The sequence below is a fragment of the Heterodontus francisci genome, unplaced genomic scaffold (genome assembly GCF_036365525.1).
Source record: "Heterodontus francisci isolate sHetFra1 unplaced genomic scaffold, sHetFra1.hap1 HAP1_SCAFFOLD_329, whole genome shotgun sequence".
Taxonomy (NCBI): domain Eukaryota; kingdom Metazoa; phylum Chordata; class Chondrichthyes; order Heterodontiformes; family Heterodontidae; genus Heterodontus; species Heterodontus francisci.
This window is the reverse complement of record NW_027140434.1, coordinates 691,379-697,808: the sequence shown is the minus strand read 5'-3', so window position 1 is coordinate 697,808 and position 6,430 is coordinate 691,379.

The following is a 6,430-nucleotide window of genomic DNA, read 5'->3' as shown; positions in this document are numbered from 1 at the left end:
ATGCATATTATTAAAGGGACGATGTCAGCTCGAGTAGTCGATAGGGTAAGAGAAAGGAGGGAGGGAACAATGGTGAAGGGATGCTCTTCTGACAGGCGAGAGTGGCTGTTGCCGGGTGTTGGTCTTAAGACTACTGTTTTTTCTTTCTACATGCAAATTACATAGACTTGGGATTAGAATGTATAATTTTTACATTTGTGGATGGTGAAAAACATGGCTCTGCATTAAATCGTGAATATTATTATAGCAGACTTCAGGGTAGACAGTCTGCTGAAATGGACAAATCAACGGTAGATGCAACTTATTGTGGTCAAGTCAGAAGTGATGTTCATTGTGAAAACATCATGTCAATATAACATAAATAGTACCATTTTCAGGAGGTGCAAGAACAGAGGGACAGGGGAATGCATGTTCATAAATCTTTAAGGATTGCAGGGCAAGTAGAGAAGCTGATTGAGAAAGTGTACGAGATATTTGATTTGAAAATGGGGTTATTGAATTCAAACATAAAGGGCATCAAGCTGCTACTTAATAGATCAATTGTTATGACTCAGCTGTCGTCCTGTGTGCAATTCCGGGCACGAATACCTAGGAAGAATTTTAAGGCCCTGCAAAACGGACAAAGGAGGATTATCAAGAAGGCACCACGGGTGAGGGAATTCATTTAGAGGGAGAGAATTCAGGAGCTTGGATTTTTCTGGCTGATCATCCAACTCAGAAACCTGTTCCCGCTTTCGCCCCATACCCTTTGAACCCTTTAGACCCAAGATCTGTATCTCACTCCTTCCTTAAAACATATAATGTTTTGGCCTCAACTGCTTTCAGTGGTAGCGAATTCCACAGGCTCACCACTCTGTGGGTGAAGAAATTTCTACTTAACGCTGTCCTGAAAGGTTTACCTGCATCCTTAGACTGTGACCCCTGGTTCTGGACTCCCCCAACATCGGGAACATCCTTCCTGCATCTACCCTGTCAAGTCCTGTTAGAATTTTGTAGGCTTCAATGAGATTCCCCCTCACTCTTCTGAACTCCAACAAATATAATTCTAACCGACTCAATCTCTCCTCATACGCCAGTCCCGCCATCCCAGATCTAACAGAGTTCAAAATAATGAGGGGTTATGGTAGAGTAAGAATGCGGAACTTATTTCCTCTCATGAATACGTTTGTCATCAGAGATCATGGCCAGGATTTTACTGGCCCCCAGAGGCGTGATTGGAAGCCGGGAGGGGTGGGGAGGGGGCACGGAGAAAAGCGGTGTGTGACAAGGGACTTGGCAGGATGGGGATCCCAGCGCCTCCCCATCGTCCAGTGATCCCGGAGGCAGGATAGGCCGACAACAGTCTTCTCGCCCAATGGCAGATTGAGGATCTTCAGTGGCCAATTAAGGGACAATTATGGGATCATTCCACCGCCGCTGGGATCTTACCAGCAGCGATGTCCTCCACCATATGGAGAGGACACCTTGTAAAACGAAGCATTCTCCCTGTGGCCTTGTGGGTGCGGTGGGGCGTTGCCTCCTTCATGGCCAATTTGTGACGCACAGAGCACCCCCACCAGGAACCAGTTCATTCCCCGGGACCTCCCTCCACCTGCAGCACAAGAAAACCGCCCAGGCCCTCTCGCCGGGGCCTTGCGGACTGGCTCTGGTGACACCGCCTCACCTACCTCTTCTCTGCGGTTCCAGAGATGGGCCTGGGTCCGAGACCTTCTGCAGAACCGGCAGAATAACTAGAAAGGTAGTGAAGAGACATTTCTTCACACTGAGGCTTGTTTCGATCTGGAAAGCACGACCCGAAAGAGTGATGAAATCAGATTCCAGAGGAATTTATAAAGACAATGAAACAAGTGCTTACGAGAAAAAGCTACATATGTGACAATAAATTAGACAGCTCTTTCAAAGGGACGACTCTGACTAAAGTAGCCGAATGGCCTTTCCTGTGCATCTATGAATCTATGATCTGGACGCCAGATCAGTGATTCATTTACTTTTCACACTGTCACACGTCATTATCCTCGCAGGATAGGCTGGTAGTTGGAACCTGGGTTCATTTTATCCATTAATGGTCACATTTCGTCTCATTGGTGTATTTTACCAGCTTGTAATTCACGGTTCACACAAGTCAAAATCTATTGGTTATTTGGAAGAAAACATTGGTTTCTGCAGAAACTTCTGTCAAATAATTAATTTCCACAACAGCCAGAGTTTCAGAAGCTGCTGTAAGGAGCTCTTAGTGTCTGAGAACTGCGTTCGGGTAATGTTCTGTTCTCATCGCTGTACCCAGCGCCAGAACCATGATGCGAACCTTCCTGACCCTGTCTCTACTGCAGCTTTTGAACTGTAAGTTAAAGATTATTGAATGCATTATGTTATTTACTGATACACTGATTATTATTACAAGATATATATTATTAATCTAATTATCATCTTGAATACAGAACAAATTCAGGAGATGTAGAAAGTAAATAATGCTTTATACATTTTAATTTTCTTGTGTAGAGTTTAATGAAATATCGGCACTTGTTTGTTGCCTTCCACCAGCCGCTTGTACAGAGCAGACAGGCGTTGAAAACCTCATGGGTCGATTTAAGCAGGGTCTGTTAGAAAAAGAGCCACTTCGCTGTTAGAGTAGAATATGTCAGTGTCTGAGATCAATTTACGGAAAACGGATCTATTTTATTTACAGTTGTCATTCATTGGGATGGTATGAAATGGAACTGTGTAATATAATTTGTAGTAGTTTCATTTACTACAAATTTTGGATTGAACGTTTCAATTTTAAGTTTTTTCAACTACAAATAGGAATAAACCTCCATTTATATAAACATGCCTTGCACTTATATAGCGCAATTTACGACGTCAGGACGTCCCAAAGGGCTTTGCTGTCAATTCGATATTGTTTTGTAGTGTTGTCCATACTGTAATATAGGAAACGTGGCTGCTAATGTACACACAGCAAGCGCCGACAAACAGCAATGTGATAATGACCAGAATACGTTTTTTGTGTGTGTGATGTTGATTGAGGGATCAACATTCGCCAGAGCACGAGGGATAATTCCCCTGCCCTTCCTCCAAATAGTGTACCTGAAAGGGCTGACGGAGCCTCGGTTTAACTTCTCCTCCGATGGAAAGCACTTGGGCAGTGCAGCACACCCTCAGTACTGCATTGGAGTGGCAGCCCAGATTTTGTGCTCAAGTCTCTGGAATTAGACTTGAACCCACCATCTCCTTACTCAGAGGCCAGAGTGCTGGCAATTGAGCTACTGCTGACAGTAATATTGTTTTGGTTACATGAAACGAGTTTGGAATATTTTACATCGAATTAACGGGTATTTTGAATTCCCAGTTGAATTTGTATCGAACACAAAGACTGCGGGAGTTTGTTTTATATTTCCCCCTGTGTTTCTTATACTGACACAGCCAGCTGGAATTGAAATTCTAATCTGATTATTTAAAGCGCGTCTGATAGAAGTAGAGTGCCGTCTTTGTTTGAATAGAGTGTTTCGAGGTCTGTGTGTAAGTTATTTCACTGAGTGTTGAACATCAGTCAAAACTACATCAACTGCCCACATGAACTGCCACACACATTCCTGTCACAGATGTTTCTCAATACAAGTGCTGTCTGCTGTCCTAGTGATACAGTTCATGAAACTAAATGTTTTAAAGTAATTTGTTCAGTGTTGAAGTGTTATATTCATTCTATAATAACCACTCAACTGGAGATGGAACCAATATTTTTCAATTCGTTTTTATTGTTAGTATAATTTTCACGAGCACTCTGCAAAAAATGATGTTACTGAAAGTTCCTAAATCGTTGGGGAATTTGCTCTGTATTATTGACCAGTTAGTGATGATCTTCAAGATCAATATCTTTTATATTAAATTAATTCTACTATTTCCTCATTTTTGTACAGTGCCTAAAGATAGTTCAATTTTCCCAATCACATATTTTTACACAGTGCCATGTAGTGTGTAATGAGTTAGCGATATTGTTCTTTATTATTGTTCCAACGGCTCGATGTTTGTTGTGTTATTCCATTGATGATTCCATCCTGTTTCTCACTATTTCCCGTGTGTGTTTGGTTCCATTTATTAATCTCTGTCTATAAAAATACTTTATTGGTTTACTGACAGGACAACGTAGTCCCAGTGTTATCAGATACTTTCTGTATTTAACGAATTATATTTCCATGAATATGCAATAATTGGAGAGTAAAATCCTGTTTTGTGGATTATTTAAAGAAAACTTTATTCAAACCACAGAAACTATAAACATTTAAGCAAGTATGAATCCCTGTAGCCTTTTCCCCAATCGTTAGTTGCTCAGAATCATTTTTAAAAGCAGGCATGCTTTATGACAAAAAACAATGTTATTCTTTGCTATCATATGAAGAGAATATTGAAATAGTTTATCACATTTGTAGAATTCACATTGAATACGGAGCTTGAGCTGATGGTTTGATTTTACATTCCGTCAGTCTTAAATAGGGAACAATTATTCATTCTTTTGCTATCAGAAAACATTGTTTTTATAATAGCTTGCATCTGATTAACACGTCGTCTAAATCCCCAGGAGGGACATGTGTAAAACTTTGATTTAAATCCAAAATTGAAAACAAATACCGTGGCAATTTGTTTTATTTGGTCCTCTGATGCTCTTGTACCGACACAACTGACTGGTGTTGAAATTCTCAGCAGATGATTTAAACACAGCAATCTAGCAGTAGAACGTGATCACTGAGAGAGTAGAAGGTCTCGCGGTTTGGGGTGTGGGGTCGATGGTAATGCAGGGATTATAGAACAGCAGTCAAAGCTAAATCTACTGCCGAATGAACCCACATGGGCATTTCTGTCCCAGGTATTTCACAGTAGAAGTGTTGTCTGACCCTGTGCGACATACTGAATGGAACTGAAATAATTTAAATAGTTTGTTCCACGTTAGAGTGTTGTACATGATCTTATCATATTGTATAATATTAACTGGAGGCAGAACCAATATTGTATCAATTAGCATTAGTTATTATTGTAATTGTGACGTGCCTCTCCAAAAGATAATGTTACTGAACATTCCAAAATCTCCGGAGGATTTTCCATTTATTATTGTTTTCTTAATGATGACCTTGCAACTGTAGAACTTTGCATTGTAAATTCTCAACTTATTTCACATATTCATATGTACAGTGTCAAGTAATAATAATTGTGGCAAAGTATCCTTCCACATGCTCCTTTTATGTAAAACACCGCGAATTGTTTAATGAGATATCTTGAATAGTCTCCTTCCACCTGCTCGATATTTTTGCAGAGTTTTTCAGTGGATGATTCGATTCAGTTTCTCACTGTTTCCAGTGCGGGTTTGGATACATTTGTCAATGTCTATCGACAACAAATGCTGGTTCACGACAGGAAAACTCTCCCTAAATGTTATTGCATACCTCCATGATGAATTGTCTTTTGTTTTTGTAAAATGGATTGTATTCTAAAATCCTGAATTTGAAGGTCATTTAAGAATATTTTCTGCAAGCCAAAAAACAAAGAGAAAGTATGAAATCTATCTGACTCCCTGAATCTTTTTTTTTTAGCAATTGGCCCCAGATCAAAATCAATTTATACGAAATGTGCATATTTATTTTAATTTGTCATTTATTGAGATCGTATAAAGTGAATATTGAAACAGTTTCCTTAATTTATAAATTTGTCATTAAATACATTTTGTCCTGTTTGACTTTAAGTTCATCAAATTCAAATAGGCAACTGTTATCCACTTTTGTCGCTGACAGCAAAAGCGGATCTAATATTTGTCATCTGATTAACATTTAATTGTATTTCCAGAGGAGAATTGAGTTAAATTCAGTTTTAGTACCAAAACTGAACATAAATGCCCCAAGAGTTGGTTTTATATTGTTTCCTAAGGCTGTCATACAGACGCTGAAGACTGGAGTTAAAATTCTAATGAGGCGTTTAAAACGGAGACTCCTGGAAGTAGAAATTGCTCAGTGTTAAAATCGAGTGTATGGGAGTCAGAACTGCAGTATACTGCGATCTGCATCTAGCCGACTCATCCCACATTGAGATATCTGTCCCCAGAATTTCTCAGTGAAGTGCCGTGTGATACAGAGAATTAGATTAAATAGTTCTTACAGAATTTGGAACGTTCAGAAAGGACAATGAATATTGTATAATATATTAACAGGAGGTGCAATCAATATTGCTACATTTGTACTGATTATTATTAGAGTTATCAATTACACCCTCCAGAAATGATGCTACTGTTTTCAGGGGATTTGACGTATGAACAGTTTTATTTAGTCACCGACAATCTTCAAAACAAAGCCTTTTCACATTAAATCATGCTTTCTATTTCATACATTTAGGTGCACGGTGTTGTGTAATAATTAGTGTTTCTCAGTCTCTTTCTATATGATTCATACAT